The 19,759-nt window shown below is 35.3% G+C and overlaps 1 pseudogene; it reads right to left on the reverse strand.

Annotated features, from left to right (window-relative positions):
* Positions 1–6,647: 6,647 nt before the first annotated feature.
* LOC121247036 lies at positions 6,648–7,697 on the reverse strand (annotated as a pseudogene).
* Between the last annotated feature and the right edge of the window lie 12,062 nt (positions 7,698–19,759).

The raw sequence follows: 19,759 nt of genomic DNA on the forward strand, positions 1-19,759 counted from the left end.
CTTTTTATTATTAACTTTTGTTAGGTTAATTGATTTATTAACTTGTTAGATTTCTTCTGTCAGCTTTTCCAACTATCATTTGCTTCATGGTATGCTTTGCATTTTGCATTTTGATTTTAATAAATTTTTATATTTTTAGAATGATAATATATTGTAGTTATAATATTTGAATAATGTGCTGATTTATTCCTGATATTATTTTGTTTTGAAATTGTCAATATTCGTTGAGCATAACTATTTAATATTTATTTGTTCAATATATGATTTTGTACTTATTTTTTATATTGTTGTATTTCATAATTGTGCTTACCATTATATTCAATTCAGCTGCAACTACTTTGAGCATTTACTAAGATTTCTTTATATGTTTTCATTTTATTTGTTGGTTTGTATATTTTGTTTGTTGATTGAAGGTTATATTTTGTTCTGCTTTTATTATTTCAATATTGTGAACATTAACTTTAGTTATTATTCTTCTTTGAAGCTCCTATTCTTTATCTATTCAATTCTTTGATTTTGTATCTATTTGTTGTATTGTTTTGTTTCTTAAATATGCTTTTCATCTTTATATTTTTTTACTACAATTGTCTTTGTTATCTATAATTTTTTTTTACATCAATTTTACTTCTCAGTACATACACTTAAACATTATCTATTAGTGACAATTGTGCTTCCTTTTGGATATTAATTCCAAATTAATTGTGCTGATCATTTCTTCACTTCGATTTGATTTTTCCAAATCGTTGCAATCATTGACATACCTCTTTTCTTGAGAAACAAAATGAATAGTGATAAGATGACTTTAAAAAGTTATGACAATTGACAAAAAAAATACCATATAATCTCTTACCAGAAGAACAAAAAGAAGAATTGCGTCGAAAACTTGAACAATCTTGAAGATCAACATCTAGTAACTTTTCCTGCAAAACAAAACTTGAAAAATCTTGTGAATTCTAATTTTTACGCAAAATCAAAATTAACAGAATTTTTTTCAACAAATCGTGTAAATAAAATCTTTCAAAAATTATTTTATAAAAAATTTCCTAAGCTTTTTGTTTGGAACAATCAACATAAAACATAAACTCCTTGAAAGAAACAAACAATTATTGGCAGAATTGTTGTTGCAAATCCACTTTGAGGTGAAATGTATTATTTGCAGATATTATTAAATTATATAAGGGGTTCTCTATCTTTTAACCACTTCAAAACAATTAATGGTGTTGTCACTCCAACATTTCAAGAAACAGCTACGTTGCATGGCTTGTTAGAAACAGATAATAGCTTGGAATATTGTTTACATGAAGCATCACTGTACGAAATTCCATACTTGAGTTAATGGAAAAAGACATCAACATGTTTCATCTTTTAGATGATGATATTTGTTTTGATGAAGACCAACTTAAATCTACAAATATCAATGATGAATTGACTATCATAACTCGAAAAGAAGATTTTGTAGCATTAACAATTCTCAATGATGAATAACAACATGCTTATGATTTAATTTTACAAAATGTTTTCTCAAACCAAACAAGTTCATTCTCTCAAATAAAACAAGTTCATTCTTTATTGATTGTCCAGATGGAATAGAGAAAGCATATCTATACAGAGCGTTTCTTATTACATTAAGATCTAAAAATCTAATAGCACTTGCAACTGCACTATTTAGTGTTGTTGCATCTATTTTACTTAGAGGCCAAACAACAAATTCACAATATAAAATTCTATTAAATTTTTACAAAAGCAACACTTACAATTTAGTAAACAAAATGAACTTGCAATATTTTTACGTGCTGCAAAATTAATTAATCATATGGGATGAAGCTCCTATATCAAAAAAATAATCTATATATGCATTAGACATAATGCTTCAAGGCATCAATAATTCAAAATTATTATTTGCTGATAATGTTGTTGTGATTGGTGGAGATTTTCAACAAATTTTACTTATTTTTCAAAAAGGTACAAGACAAGAACTAATTGATGCAATTTTACTCTCTTATTACTTACAGTATTATTTGACCAAGATTTGTTTAACTCAAAACATGAGAGCAACATTAGATCTAAATTTTTTGCATTAATTACTTCAGTTAGGTAACGGAGTATTGCGAATTAATAATTGAATAAAAGACAAGAATTCTTAATAATATGCTTATCTTTTATGAAAATTGTATTGTTTATTTGCAATAATTAATAGAAGTTATTTTCTGTAACATTCATGATTACTCAGAGAATTTATCTGAAATGTTAAATCGAATTATATTGGTTCCAAAGAACAATTCTGTTAATAAAATAAATGTCATACTTATACAGATGTCACAGAACAATTCTGTTAATAAAATAAATGTCATACTTATACAGATGTTTCTTGATAAACTCAAACAATATTATAGTTTCGATAAAGTAATTGATACATCTGAACAAGGCATTATGAAGCACTTTTTAAATACTTAGACACCAAATGAGATTCCTCCTCATAACTTGCTACTTAACAAAAATTGTCCAATTATATTACTTAGATACATTAATCCTTCAGAAGGCTTATACAATGAAACTCATATGATATGTCGCAACTTTGAACGGAACGTCATTGATGCAAAAATTGCAATTGGTCATTATAGTGGTAAAATAATTTTTATACCAAAAATTCATTTCTTACCAAATCCTGATGAAAATAATGGGTTCTTATTAAAGAGAACTTAATTTCCTATTAGATTAAGTTTTATAATGACAATTAACAAAGTAGAAGGCCAAATATTGGATTTTGTAAGGATATATTTGTCACAACTTGTGTTCTCTCATGAACAATTGTATGTAACATTATCAAGAGTTAAGATTGTTGTTTCAGTAAAAGTTTTAATCAAGCCAACATCGACTGATACATCTCAAAAAAATTACACAAAAAATATTATGTATAGAGAATTATTAAGCTTGACATTTTCATCTTAACATTATAGAAGTAAGTTGATTGAATAGTCTATATTTCTATTGTCATTATTTTATAAAAGTTCAAGTTTAAATACTAATTCATCTTTTTCTTTTTTACATGATCAGTGTCCAAGATGCGGGAGCTTTATACATCCATTAAAAATATCATACCGAGCACAAGAAATTGAAAAATCAAAATAGTCGTAGCAGAGAAATCTCCAAAATGTACAACACAATATTCACTATTAAAATATCAAAACTTAAACTTGATTGATTCTGAGGTATGGTACTTGTTTTTTTATATTTATAAAAAATTGTAACTTTATGCTTCATAATCTAAAACATTATCGTAGTAATAATAATCATATATTAGTCTCTACTGAAAATATATTATTTTAATATTTTACAGGACAATTGACTGCAAGCTACCATGTTTGATAGAGATATTGATTCGTGTGATGACATTTTGCATATATTCCAATCATACTACATCAATAATGCTTATGTAAAGTCATTAGATCCTAGACTGAATCCCATCAATATCAATGGATCTTAAACTCAATGACAATTATTGAAGAACTTTCAGACGATGAAGATGCATTGCAGCCACCAAATTATAATATCATTTCATTCAGTGAACTCGATAGTTATAAATATTCAATTGCAGAAATAAGTAAATGTCTATTTGAAAATTTCAAATTCTTTGATAACTATGTTTATTAACAAACTAAAAAGTTTAAACATGATTTATTATATTTATTGATACTTGCATTATACATTAAACCAGCTAGAGAAGTAAACACAATAAATGGTCACACAACATTGCAAGAAATATATGTGATTGATCAAAGGTAAACATATTTTTTAAATTATCTATTTATCTTATTGCATTTTCAATGCTAATTTATTTCTGATTCCATCTATTGACATTCAACTACTGTTTGCTCTTGTTCCAATTTTGTAGCATGAACCCTATATCTTTTATTATCGATTTGTTGATGTTGAATGTGAACAAATTTAAAAAATTATTGAAGTTAAACCAATCATTCTTGCTACACGTTTAAAAGTCACTTCTTACAATAGTATTATTAAAAAATAGCAATTTATATTTTGATTTTATATAATATACATGCACCATATTTAACATATCTTTTTAACATAGGACTTTCTTTGTCATCTCGACCAACAAGTGTGTTTGCAACATTATTACAACAATGGTAATATGTCAATTGCTTTTTTTCTTTAATTTTAACACAAGTATTTATTAATTCATTACTTCAAAATATAACTATTACATTTTTAAAATTTTTATCTCTGTTTTTAATATTTTTAAAAAAAAATTTAGGGCAACACTCAATGATTCTTTACTTGAAGACATGATTATCAAATGCTTAGATCCAACACATGCATCTGCCTCTACTCATGGTGTTCGTTCATTAACAAATATTTTTGATGTTGCAGAACTACTGAAAACGTCTCGTTTGGATTTGAAACTCACCTCAACTCATCTTATCATTACAATTTTTCAAATTTCCACACAAAATATAATAAACAATTCAATTTTTTCAAATCTCAAAATAATAATAATATTAAAAATAATATTCTAACAATATTTTATTCAATTCATCTAAAACTATCTCTACTCATCTCAACTTATCTCTGAACCCAAATGAGCAATGATTCTTTACTTGAAGATATGATTATCAAATGCTTGGATCCAACACATGCATTTGCCTCTACTCATAATTTCCGTTCATTAACAAACATTTTTGATGTTACAGAACTACTGAAAACTTCACAACCCATGACGGAAAAATTATATTCTTAACAATAATTTGTTAACTATGGAATATTACAACAATATAATTTTAATATTTGTTAGAAATAACATGTGGAGACTAAAATTTTGGATAAAAGGAAAGATAAATGTGATCAACCTCCAGCAAATCTTCTTTTATATGTTTTGCATTGAATGAAACAAAAGAACAAGTTATGAATACAATGAGACATTTTTATGTTATCATTGTAAACATACAAGCATTGTGCAACCACGGTATCTACTTTTTACCGAAACTTTTAATTTACATCAGTTAGTTAAAAAACTTAACATATCATTTCTATGCATCCTAACACATAACTATATTTTTGTTTCTAATAGTTATCGAGCATATGTTAAAATCGATGATAGTATAAGACAATTAGCAGCAGTGATATTTGGTGCAATTGAAGAAGAAGCACTAAATTATTCAACAATTGATTTTATGAATCATATTAGGTAATATAATATTACATTTTTTAAACTATTTTAATTTAAATGTCATAGAATCATAAATCAAAGCATAATTTATGAATTCATATCATCCAGGACCATCTGCCATTCTTGGAAAATATGGCCAAACGAACCTAGCAAAAAGAGTGGATAATCAAACTTGGCGTAGATATAAACCAACTGAAACAACAACGCCACAATAAATTTAATATATATCCTCTCGATTGATTCTGTAAAAAAATATGAAACATGCTGATCAACCTGTAATACAATATGATTTTGTAAAGTTAACTTCATTTTCGAACTTCTATCAAATTACATTTTGTAAACTTGTATCAAATTTCTTTATGATGTATATTATTATGATTGATGCATATATTACTTTTTTGTCAGATGTTTAGTTGATATATTAGTATGTATATTACTAGATTGGATGAATATAATAATAAGATATGATTGATTGATTTGTATATTTAATTTTTTCTCATCTATGTACATTTCATATATATATATATATATATATATATATATATATAATTAACATATATATTTCGATTTCACTAGGCAAACGTCCCTTTGACGTCGCCCCACTACTAGTACATGAATAATAAAATCTTAAAATTTAATTTTATATTAATTAGAAATTTAACATATAATATAAAATTATTTACACATAATTATATATAAAAATCATATATAATATAAAAAATCATATAAAAAATTAATATATATATATATGAATCGGTCCGAACCTGTTCATTCCGATATACAGAAAAGGAAAATTAAAATTAGAGATTTCAACCATTTGAAAAAAAAATAAAAAATAAAATCCATATTGGACCGAATCGGTGGTTCGTTCACCCCGGTTAACACTTTTTTTTCCACCCGAGTTTTTCTACAGATCATGGTTGATCTGTAGCACACCTTCCGTGTATTTGTTTATTTATTTTTTATTTTTAAAAGCAAAACGTGCGTTTTGCATTCCTTCATTTGCAACTGCTCCTCCTGCACCATCTCCACCAACATATACTCTCTCTCTCTCTCTCTCTCTCTCTGATCCAAATTCCTCTCTCCATCAAACTCGCAAGTACCAAAGCCAACCATCCTACTCTTCATCCTATCCTCTTCTTCTTCAAGATTCTCATCCAAAAAAGTAACAGAACTCTAGCGAGCACTGTAGGCAAACCAAGGCAGCCTGCCATTCAAAAATTACCACAATAGTCATGGAGGTTGCTAGTAAGTCTGTCAACGAAATAAGGTGGGATCGAGTCGAATTAATTGTAGTCTATGTAAGCAAATTACAACTCCGATAAAGCTCTAAAGGTGGGCAATGTCCCGTTGAACTTTTTTTTTAATTATTTTTTAAGGAAAAGCCACATGTTCTACAAGATAAAATAAAACGGTCTTCCCGTATACACATCCTGAACCACTTCCACTTGATTTGAGTAAATACGAAAATAAGCACTCATATTGACAGTTAAGTGTTTGGAAGCGCATAAATTAAAGTCCAAGGCTACTTACAACAGTGGAAGATGAAATTTGAAAAACAAAAAATCCAATATATCACACCATATAAGAAAGGGTTGAAAAAAGAGTGCACATCCAAATCTCACTCTGAGATCAATTCTCCACTTAATGCAGGAAGGTAAGGTGAGATCGTGGCATACAATAGCCGGCACAACATAAATAATCACTAGCAGCAGGAGTATCAGTGCAACAGTGAGTTTGACGTTTCTCCATCACATCGTGCTTCTGAAACGACGAGCTTGTTTCCTAAAGTGAAAGGTGTTTCCTTTCATGTTTGTAGTTTTGTCAACCAGCAATTCCAGACAATCGCCTCTATCTAGAACTTTGTCAATATTCTCTATCATGACATTTTGCACCTGACTCATTTCACCTTTTAGTCAATTTATCCTATCAGCGTTCGGGTTGTTCGAGTAGTATCCCATTTGCTGGCTCAAAAGCCTTGAGAATTCATCATTCATAGCATAAGCATGGGCCGAAAGAACTGCACGGTCGTAAGTCCTCACAAATCTCTAATGAATGTCTTCGAGAAACGCAAATGGTAGTCTTCTTCAGGCGTTCTCGTCGGCCATACAGAGGACTGTTAGGCCATCGGTGCGGTGGAAGATGTAGCGGTCCTGAGAGTATGACACATGGATGTCAATGTTTCCTGGTATCTTCTCCAGTATCTGACGTGCAATCACGTTAGCGTTGGTAGACGTCGCCAGCACCAGTGATCCCCTTGCCACTAGAGTGTAGAGTGTCTCCACCCCCCACCACAGATCCCCCTCCCCCTCTCTAAAAAATTTTTCCCAATTTTATGTCCCATTGAACTTGTTTCTTTGAAGGCCCAGATTAAAGAGCCTTGAGAGCTGGCTAAAGTTCTTTGGTAGAGGTCCCCTGAGACCAAGGTTGGCAACCTGAATCTGTGACACCCTATCCCCAGAACATAAGACGTGAGGCCAGGAATGAGGGTTGCATGGGTTATCTTGCCCATTGGTAGGCCACTTGAGAAGCTCTGGATTTTCCAAACATTTTCTGAAAGAGATTTGCTATAGAATAGCCATTGTAGTAGTGCACACAATGCACACTCTACGTGGTTGCACTTTTTTCCCTCACGTATCATTGAGGTTTCCGAAGACGACCCCACTTTCTCCCACCCCAAAATCATCCTTTTCCGCTCCTCTTCTTCCCCTTCATCCTCATCTTCGTCCTCGCAGAGCCACTACTCCTCCAAGTCTCCCTCCAACTCGCGTCACTCGCCGATCCAACCTGCTCCAACTCGTGTCACCGCGCATCCCACTCTCTGATGATCTGCTGCCTCCTAGAGCACCAACTCATGCCGAGATTCAGGCAGCCACGCCCCAGCCCATCACCAATTGCTCCATCAGATGATAGTTAGAAAATAAATTAAAAAGGCTAGAACAAGATGATTCCAGTCATATTTCATTCAGTAAATATATAAACAATGTACAAGTGTTTGAATTACAGATAAGTACAACAAAATATTAACTAATCTAGATATAATCTTCAACAGAGTTATTTGAATTCAAAACAGTAGTAATCTCGGACTTAGTTGGATTTTGATCACTATCTCTAATAGCCCCCTTCAAGGTGATGGAAAAGTCACAAGCCATCAACTTGTCACAAAGCAATTGAAACCGAGATGAAGAAAGACCTTTGGTGAAAATATCAAAAGGTTGTGTAGCAGTTGAAATATATTTATCTTGGATGTCCTTGTTGAAGATTTTCTCACGAATAAAGTGATAATCTACCTCAATATGCTTAGTTCGAGCATGAAATACTGGATTGGAAGATAGTGCTAAAGCGCTAATATTGTCAACCCAAAGACAAGGAACTGTGGTTAGGGGTATGTAAAGTTCTTTAAACAACATTCTCAACCAATACATTTCAGCTACTGTAAGTGTCATTGATCTGTATTCTGCTTCAGTACTAGATTTGGCCACAACTGGTTGCTTCTTAGCAGCCCAAGAAATTAAGTATGGGCCAAGGTAGATGCAGTAACCTGAAGTGGACTTTCAATCATTTGGGCTTCCTGCCCAGTCTGAGTCACAGAAGCCATTGAGTGGGAGAGATCCTTTGCTGAACTGAAGACCAAACTGAAGTGTACCTTTTAGGTATCGTAGGACTCTCTTGGCAGCTGTAAGATGAGTGGTTCTTGGACAGTGTAGAAACTGACATAACCGATTGACACTATAGGATAAATCTGGCCTAGTGAGAGTCAAATACTGAAGGGCTCACACCATTATTCTATATTATGTAGGATCATCAAGTGGATCACCTGATAGCTTGGATAACTTGCCACATGTGGTGCATGGTGTGGATGTTGGTTTAGCACTAGCCATCTTCATACGATGCAGTAAGTCAACAACATACTTACCTTGATGAAGATGTAGACCATTAGTTGTATTGGTGACTTGAATGCCTAAGAAATATGATAATGGACCAAGATCTTTAACAGCAAACTCACAACTGAGATTAGAGATAAGTGCATCAATAGAAGATGATGTGTTGCTGGTGACAATGATGTCATCTACATATATAAGTACAAAGATATAGATGTTGTCATGATGAAAGGTAAATAAAGATGTATCCACTGTAGAACCAATGAACCCTAGTTCCAATAAAACTTGAGACAGCCGCAAGATCATATATGGATTTGTGAATAAGACAAACATGATTAGGTAGGTGGGGATCTTCAAAACCTTGAGGTTGCTCCATGTAAACCTCCTCTTCAAGATAGCCATGGAGGAAGGCATTGAAAATATCAAGTTGTCTAATAAACCAGTCATGATGAACTGTCAAGGCTAGAACCAACTTGATTGTAGCAGGCTTTATAACAAGGTTGAAAGTCTCATTAAAATCAACTCCATCAATTTGATCAAAACTCTTAGCTACCAATCTTGCTTTATACCTGTCAAGAGTACCATCAGATTTTTGTTTTACTTTAAATACCCAATTGTTCCTCACTACCTTTTTATGACTAGGCCTTGGTCAAAGTGTCCAAATTTTATTAGCCAATATAACATTGTATTCAGCTTGCATTGTAGTCATCCAATGCTGGTCCCTCACTGCCTGTTTGAAAGTTCTAGGTTCAGAGGGCAAGGAAAGGGTGAAAAAGGCTTTGAGAGGATGCTTAGTGGAGTAATAGAGTTTATAATCTGGGAATTGCTTAGGTTTTAAGGAGTTGTTCTAAGATCAAGTGATGATTTTGGATGAAGGGATGGATGGAGGTTCAGGAATTGACTAAGGGTTGTTGGTTTCAGATTCAAGCATACTGTTTGGATTGTCATTGGAAGGGAAGTCAATATTGGAAGGGGCAACAATAAACCCTGAGGCAGGGGAGTTGTTAAAGGTGAGTGAAAGAGGTGAAACAATGTCTGCAGGACCCAATGTGGGTGCATTGCCAAAAAGATGGAACAGAAATAGAGGATAAAGGATAGAAAGAACTTGGTTGTGGAGGAGTCATTGAACCAAGGAAATGATCCTGCAAGGGTGGAGAAATAGCAGTTGTAGCTTGTGTAGTCTGAGCAGGAAAATTCAATTCATCAAAGATTACATGTCTAGAAATATAGACTCGTTTGGATTGAGGATCAAGACATTGATAGCCTTTTTGATTGGCACTATAACCAAGGAACACACATTTCTTACTTCTAAAGGCTAGTTTATGTGGATTATAGGACTTGAGAAATGGAAAACATAAACATCCAAAGGTTTTAAGGAAAGAGTAATCTGGTTCCTTGTGGAAGAGAGTAAAGTATGGGGATTGATTGGATAGGACAGGTGTGGGAAGTCTGTTTATAAGATAAGTGGCTGTGAGAAAAGTATTAACCCAATAGGAGTTTGGAAGATGGGATTGAGCTAGAAGGGAGAGACCAGTTTCTGTGATGTGTCTATGCTTCCTTTCTGAAATGCCATTTTGCTCAGAGGTGTAGGGACATGTGAGTTTATGCAAAATGCCATGTTTGGAGAGGTAATCTTGGAAAACAGTAGATAAATATTCACCACTATTATCTGTTAGCAGTTGTTTAATGTTGCTGGAAAATTGATTTTCAACAAGGCATTTGAATTGAAGAAAGCAAATAAATGCTTCATATTTGAATTTTAATGGAAACAACCATGTCAATCTGGAAAAATATCAATAAACAAAATATAAAATTTACAACCACTAATCGAAGTTACAGGGGAGGTCCACACATCTGAGTGTATTAACTCAAGAGGAGAGGTGGACCTGTTATTGGACTCGACAAATGGAAATTTATGACTCTTGGCTACTTGACATGACTCACATAACTGTTTGAACTTGGCTGAACCAGAAATGGGCAACATAGAACTCTTGACTAGTTTTGAAACAATACTCTGAAGGGTGACCCAGTCTTGAGTGCTAGACTTGAATAGGAGCTTTGACACCTAGTAGTGCAGTAAAGGTGGATAGTAGATCAGCTTTAGGAGGTGATTTATTGAATTTGAGTTGTTTTAGGTACATAAGGTACAAACCAGCTTTACTCGGCCCTTGGAGGAGGATTTCCTTGATTTACAGATCCTTCACAAGAAAGTAATTTGCAGTGAGAATGAAATAACAATTATTATCATTACAAAAATGTTGGATAGATAAGAGATTAGAGGAAGCATGAGGGCAATGTAAGATACTGTTTAAATGAAAATTTGTTTTGGAGTTAGAGAACAAAGAGGAACCAGTATTGGTGATGAGCAAACCTCCCCCATTGCCTACTGTCACTTTGTCACTTCCATGATAGGGTTGTTGCTGCAAGGTTAAGTTCTCAAGATCAGCAGTGATGTGATTATTGGCTCCACTGTCCAGATACCAAGGCTGTTCATTTTCTTGCTCAGCATGAGTATGAGTTGTCATGGTTGCCAATTGTGATGGAGGATGCCAGCCTTGATAAGAAAAATCCATACGATGGTAACAATCAAGTGCTCGATGACTGGTCTTGCCACATATTTGACAAGGTGGAAATCTGTTTGAGAAGAAAGGTGGGTTGGAGGACTGAGATTTACAGGTATGAGAAGAGGAGTTGGACTTGGTGGGAGGTCTAGAGAAGTGGGTTTTTCTGGTTTGGGAATTTTGGTTTCTTGTCATGATGGGGTTTATGTTTATGTGTGAAGAAGGCCAATTAAGTACCTTCAGAAGTGAGAGATTTGTTTTGGACTTCAAGGAGTTGCTCATAATTAGCAATTCAGCTTGAAAGTCATCAAAAGAAATGGGGTTATCACGGGTTGCAAAACTGAGTGATGTAATAAAGGGATTATAGATTGGATTAAGTCCTCCAACAACATATGAGATTAAATCTTCTTCATCAATAGGTTTACCAACAGCTGAGAATTGATCAGAGCAACTCTTAGCTGTAAGTAAATAGTCAAAGCAGGATTTGGATACTTGCTGCATAGTTTGCAGTTGACGTTTTAGATGAGAAATTCGAGATCGTGATTGAGGAGCAAACCTGCTGGCCAGTGCATTCCAAACTTGCTTAGAGGTACTGAGTCCATACATAGTGGATAAAACTTTCTCACTTAGTGTGGCGTTCAACCATGCCAAAATGAACTGATCCTTCTTCTGCCAAACCAAGTATGCTAGATTGATATCAGAAGTGGATTTACCAGTTAAGTCAAACAGGTAGTGAGAAGGACAAGCCTCAGAGCCATCAACAATGCTTAAGAGGTCATGACTTCTTAGAACTGGAACAAATTGAGTAGTCCAATTGAGATAATTGGTTCCATCAAGTTTGACAAATACCAAAGGGGTGATGTTTGGAATGACAAAGGGAGGCACAACATATGCAGATGATGAGGCCATTATGGAGCGAGAAAGCAGCGTGAGTTCGAAAGCTCTGATACTAAGTTAGAAAATAAATTGAGAAGGCTGGAATGAGATGATTCCAGTCATATTCCATTCAGTAAATATATAGATAATGTACAAGTGTTTGAATTACAGATAAGTGTAAACTACAGATAAGTATAGACTATAGATAAGTACAACAAAATATTAGCTAATCTAGATATGATCTTCAACAGAGATATTTGAATTCAAAACAGCAGTAATCTCGGAATTAGTTGGATCTTGATCACTATTTCTAACAATGACTTCACCGCCGGCCACCACTACGGCTACAACGACGACGTTTACGGGATCCCCGCGTAGGCTAACTCAGACTTCGCGTCTCCCTTCAAGTCCACCACGAATGGTGGAGTTTTCGTCCCAAATGGCCCCTTTTCTGCCACCGCCTGATGAGATGCGCGAGGAAGGGGGCGGCGATTCAGTGGGAACATGGGAGGGGGTGTGATTCAGTGGGGAGGGGATAGGGGAGGAGGAAATCAAATGTGCAGGGGTGGGGGGGAGAGCAGACAGGAACGTGGGCTGGGATGGAGGAGAAATCAAACATGGATTTAGTGAAATATGAGAGAGTGAATGTGCAAAACGTGATTTTGTTATAGGGAGTTTTTTGTCATTTCACTTTAGCCACGTTGGGTGTGATCCGGTTGCTCCCCAAACAGTGGTTGTTTCCAAGATTTTTCCTTTCTGCAATCGTTCAGGATTTTGAGATCATTAAGGCTAATGGCAGCAAAAGTCACTATAAATAGGACGAAAGAGACAAAAATGCATACACATCTGGGCAACCTCGTCTGGATTATCTGTTGTGAACTGAGAGAGGGGAAAAAAAATCCTACAGACACGTAAGGTGTGCAATGGATACTGCCAAATAGTGGCTGATAAGGGTGAGTTTGGATACACAAACTCATCTCATCTCATCTCATCATAGCCACTTTTCCAAATTCTTATATAAATATATAATAAACAATTCAATTTTTTCAAATTACAAAATAAAAATAATTATAAAAAATTATATTTAATAATATTTTATTTAACTTTCAACAAAACATCTCATCTCATCTCATTTAAACTCTTTATTTAAATCCACATGAGAAATGCTTTAGGACTCGAATTTGTGTCCAAAATGAGATTTTTTTTTTTTTTACTTAATAATTAAGAAAATATTTTTTATTAATATTATAAATTTTTTATTTTTTTTAAATGTTTATAAATATTAAAAAAATACAAGAAAAAAAATTTTTAAAAAAATAAAAAAACTGCTTTTACCTTATCGGTGGTTCTCGGCTACATCTCTCGATGTAGCAGTACTCAATCCACATTTTTTCTTCGCACCCAGTTGTTCTCTCCATATCTGTTCATTGACGAGACTACACATTTCTATCACTGACATGGAGCGACATAAAAGCTGCGCTGAGCCCCTGGCGAAGACAGAAATCCATCCCGTCGGTGTTGTCATACCGAAATTTCTTTCGCTTTGCCTTCCTCCACAACCGACACGCCAACGCCGTCCAGAGGGAACCCACCAACTTGATTTCTTCCCTTCTTCCGGTCTGCCTTCCTGCATTTCCATCAACTTTTGGTCGCTGGCCGGCACCGTAAACAGCGAGAAGCGCTTCTAATCGCTGTGAAATTTACAGCCCAGCCCGCGTGCTATGCCAGAGCACCACCTTGCTCCATCTCGGTTCCCCATAAAGCCAAGCCCCCCGTTCCATCACCGACAACCCCGCTGCACCATTTTGCCCGTTTCACTTGGGAATTTTGCCTTCACCTGCAAAGCATATTTGGCCGTGTAGAAGGCCAACTAGCTTGAGTGAGCTTTGTGGAGATTTTTGCAATCTCCACAGGGGACCTCGGTTTGTCTGTTGTGGACCAAATCGACTACAAATTTAACGTTCCCAAAATGAGGAAACCCAGTCTCTGCAAGCTTCGCACCTCCCTCCCCAACTCTGACCATAAACGCCGTAGCAGTCCTACCTCAGCCACGATGGGTCCGAAGACGCGCTCCTTCGGGGTAAGCACAAATGTCCTCCCATTTCAATCTATGACCTCTTTGAACCCTATGATTAATTTTTCGTAATTGATGGCTGGTCTTTCAGGAATATTGGTTTTTAGGAAGCTCTACAGCCAGTTTATTGTTTGAAAGTGCACTTGGAAATTTGAACTCGAGACTCAAATTCTATTCAACTACTTTCTTTTGCGTATGCCAGTAGGCTCTTGAATTAAACTTGAAATCTGATAGGCACAAATCACATAATTGAAATTCTGTTGCGTATGCCAGTACCATAAAGAGCAGCCTTGTAGTTGCTGCTATATTTTTTCCTTTTCTCATTTTTTTATTTGTTACTTTGGAGTTTGGAGATCACTGCTTAGAAAAATAATTTATGGAACTTGTTTTTGTAAGTTGATCCCTGCTGGTAAGTAAACCTCTCTGAATGATTTTATTGAGATTTTAACAGACAAATACTGTTTGCACCCAAGAAGAATTATATTCATCAAAAATTTTTTTAGTTGATATTGGACTGCTAAATACTGTATGCACCCTGGTATACGGTGTATACAAGAGCAACGCAGAAAGCAAGGACCGGGTCTTTTGAATTGTCACAACAAAGTCGAGTGTCTTTCACAATTCATTTTTTTGATTTTGCAAAAGTTTCTAATACAAACTGTGTGACTCAACAGCTACCTGATCTTTTCTCCTTGTCTTCCAAGTTCGTTCCCACTGTTATGAATCTTCTTAAAAGATTAGCGGAGGAGGGGAAATCCCTGCAGCTAATGAGTGGGAAAGAAACCCCTCACTAGCATCATAGAGCTTTAGGAATGGAGTGAGTACCAGTAGTGATACGTCATCTAGTATCTTTAGAAATGTAAACGCTACTCAATTGGATCTACTGCATATCAAATCGTTGGGAGTATTGGTCAGGCTCTTGGATGGCAAATTTGCATGATCCTGAGAGTATTAGATCTGTGCATGTTAGACTCGTTCCACTCCAAACCATGTGACTTGGTAATGGGTTCTTGAATTTTCGTTGCCTAGGGTCTTCCATCCTCGGTTGCATATATCTGGGGCTGTTTTGATTGTTCATTAATGTCGAAAATAATGCTGTAATGTACTCGATGTATCTAAACGTCATGCACTTTTTTATATGATCTTTGCTTAATTTTCTGTTTTATCAAGTTGTCTCGATGAGGATTTGAACAAAGTCACTAAGGAGGAAGTTCAGTGCTGAAGAAGCCGGGAGTTTATCAAGTGACTTCTCGAAAACATCATCTCTGAGTTTCTGAAATGCCTCAAAAGTAGTCTCAAACGACTTATCTAGTTTTCCATGAAACAGAAAAGAATGTAACAAAGAAAAAAAGTAAATAAAAAGAAATTAGACATCTAAAATGAAGTCAATTTTTGGATATCCTTCAAAGATGAAATATCAGAAGTATTCTTAAGATGCCAGATCTCTTGCTTGTCAAGTGAAACTTATTAGTTATATATACACAAATGCATAACAGCCCCAAGTAGTTCCCATAAATGCAGGAATTGGTACTTATTTCTAAAGTGCAATTTCTCTTTGTCTTGATACTGCCACGCTTGTGTAACAAAGATATTCAACACTTTTCAAGAATTTTTGTACGGATGGAAGTAGTCGAACTGCCAAACACAATGAAGTATCTTTTATACAAACTTTTGTTCTACTCCATGTGCAACTCAACACGGTTTGCGTGAAAGTGACCATAATTTCTCCCACCAACCCTTTCTCTCTCTCTCTCCTTTCCTCTCAACAAGCCTCCTTCGAAACCTCTGCCTAATCCCCCCACGGTGGAAGCTGAACCCTCCAGCTTTCGTACCTCTGTGCCTGCTGAACCCAACCCCCCCCCCCCCCCCCCCCCCCCCCCCCCCCCCTCTCTATCTCCCTTTCTATCGACAAGCCTCCCCACGAAACAAGCCTTCCCCCCTTTTTCTCTTTCTTCCTTTCCCCCATGACAGTCCAAGCAGTCAAGAATCCAGTGTGCAATCGACGGAGTCCATTGACAGTGAAACCTGAACCCCTATATCCAGCAATCGTACCTCTCTTTTGAACCCCTCTCTCTATCTCTCTGCATAGATATGAAGAAACCGTCTCTCCTTCTCTCTCGATGTCGGCACTGTGTCCCCGTCAACCCCTCCTGAGGCTTGCGTCCTATCTGTGCCAAAATTGTCAGCTACGGGAGATTCCACTACCAATGGACGAGCGCAGCCCTACAGTGAAACCGTGAGCTAGGTTTTTCCCAAATTTGTTTATAAGGCAGCCATGGCCAAAGGCACAATACGCAGCTGCTCTTCTTGCATTACCCATCGATTGCAACAACCCCTAAGAGTATTGAGCAGAACCTTCATCAACAAGTCTGATTTTACCTACTACGCTGTTTAATTTGGTAGCAAACTACCTATTACTGATATTTACAGAATAGGAGTGGGAACTGCTTGCATGTATTTGTAGAGCGTATATTGTTAAACAACACTTTAGAAATGCTTGCATATATTTTTATAACTGTTGGGAGGCCAAACATTAAAGTCTATTTTGTTTGAGATAAGATAATGTAAGAGATCTCATTACAAGTTTCACTGCCCATGATTACTCTATCTTTTGTTGGCCATGTATCTGTTGCACTGTGAACATTAGCAGAAATATTAGTTATTCAAATCAAACTAATATTAGTTTGCCATGTGTAGGTAGCATGATTTGCTTTTTTATTTGTACTTGTTAATGAACTTGTTTTGAAAAGAAGTAGATGTTGAGCTGAGTTGTTGTTACAGAAGATTTCAGTTGAAATTAGGCAACTGAAAGTTGAAAGTAGGCAACTTTCTAAGAAAGAAAATTCAAATTAAATAGATGTTTCATCAAATTAGGAAAACTGCCTTCTTTCTTGCTTAGCAACAAAAAAATAAGAAGGAAATAATATAGGGTTAGATGTCAAATTAAGCATCTGTGCACATAAGGTTACATGCAAGGATAGAAAGTAGTAGACATTATAAGAAAAGGGTGGGAGAAGTTATCTGAAAATACTAGATCTGAAGTGAGAGATGGTGTTAGTTATAGGTTATGGCATTATTTCAATTGTGTGGAGGCTAGGCTCTTAACGAAGCTCTCTGGGATATATACTCTGTGGCTTGTGCTAGGGCTTTGTGGCAACTGCTTTTTAGTCATATACTCATCTTTCTCTGTGGAAGGTAAGTGTTATTAGAGCGGTACATGAAGGGAAGGTTGATGCCTCTACTAGTTTTTTTTAGTCTGGGAATAGGAGTTGAAAGAGAAGGTTATTCGGGCTTGTTAGTAACTGTCGAACTGATCATAATCTTGAGGAGATGAACACAAAGATTCATTAACTCACATGCCCTTCATTTTTAGACCATATATATAATGCCTTATCACACCCCACTACACTAAAAGCATATGCCTTCAAATAAAGTTTGAAAGCATAAATCCAGGGCATTGTCAAGCAAATGGAGTACTTAAATAGTTCACAAGGCCATGCAAGAGTAGATTATTAGAGCCATTTTGTCGTGAAACATTAATTAAGGAGATCTGTTGTTGGCTTCTGCATGCGATTGCCAGCCCAGTCCCACAATGTTCATCATCACTTTTTTTATCAAAGTAGAGACATCCATCATCCACGCAAGAACTAAATTCCCAGTCATAGCTTTCTTAGTAAGGGGGGGGGGGGGGGGGGGGGGGGGGGGGGGGGGGGGGGGGTCTTTGCAATGGCTTTTGGGTTTTAAACATTCATCAATGAATGTGGAAACACGTACATGAGGAGACATCACTATGTTATTATTTGCATCCTGACTCAGAGATTCATGTCTTCTTTGTTTAGTGCTTGATCAACTTTGCAAATGTAATTTCTTCATCCTTTAGAGCACATCATTGTACTCTCATTTTGTCCAAGTTTTTCCTTAAATTTTGGGGGACACAAGAAGATAGCATCCAGACAGACTGAGACCACCTACTTAGGTGGAGGTAGTTAAGTCGCCTTGCTGGGTTTAAAAAAAATATAAATAGGAGTAGTTGGATCAAGGTTTGTCTACCTGGTTGGCCTATCCCAACCCTCATGACATTGCATTATTTTAGAACTGTGGATTGGTACTTAACCAACTCATTTTGCGAAAAAAAAAAAAAAAGCAAAAACTCCCACTGTTCTTTCTTATCTATTTAACTAGTTCTCATTAAGGAGATTTGTATGTTATACTTGATGTTACTTTCACTTTTCACAGTAGTGTAAGCTAGGTCCAGTTATATTATCATTGCTTATGGCATGTCAAGATTGGTTAATATTATGTGAGATTATAGGTGTAGAATCAGTGCTGCTGAAACCAATGGTTATGGTGATCTGCTAAATATTAGGACTATAAAGTGTTCAAATACAAGACATCAACTATGGGATTAGGAGGGATAGTATATTAAACTCTGATCACTTTTTGAGATTCATTTCTTTAACGTTGTTGATGGGGAATCAACCAGCTAAGGTTTGTGTTTGGCTATGGAGATAACATTTTTTTTTCTTTTTTTGCATTTTTTTTTGGGGGTGGGTTCCTTTTTGGATAGGAACAGTTGAGTGCAAGCACCAAACCATATGTAATTAGGGTTGACTTTAAATCATGGATTCCAAGCTTCCAATGTAAATCAAAATTTTCTGATTATTGGGTTTGTGGTTTCATCAGCAGAAAAGTTGAGAAATTAAATAAAAAAATTCCCCCAATGAAAAGAGGACAAATTATCTCCCATAGGTTCGAACAAAAGGCCACAAAGTGCCAAGAAACTAATACTTTGTTTGTTGGGTCCGAAACATATACTTGGACCAATCGATTTTAGCCATAGGAAATTGGTTGACCAAGTATGGTTACTGTCTTCAATCTTCCCAGACCAAGAGAATCAATTGACATTGAAAGCTTTCTTGCTGCTCTTTTTTACTCAGTTTCAATTTTTATCCCCAACTTTTTTACTAATCAAACTAATTGCTGATTTTTTTCTTTTATCTATATTACAGCGCTATTGGTTGAGATCTTCCACTTGTGCACCGAGGGAGGTATGGCTGTTGCTTCACCAGACCATTTTGCTATTTTTTTTTTATCACATTCACTACATTATCATATTAGAATATGACTGCTTATGCCTTCATTTTTAATCAGCTCATGATTACTTGTTAAAGCTAATATGTGA

Source organism: Juglans microcarpa x Juglans regia, chromosome 1D (assembly GCF_004785595.1).
Source record: "Juglans microcarpa x Juglans regia isolate MS1-56 chromosome 1D, Jm3101_v1.0, whole genome shotgun sequence".
Taxonomy (NCBI): domain Eukaryota; kingdom Viridiplantae; phylum Streptophyta; class Magnoliopsida; order Fagales; family Juglandaceae; genus Juglans; species Juglans microcarpa x Juglans regia.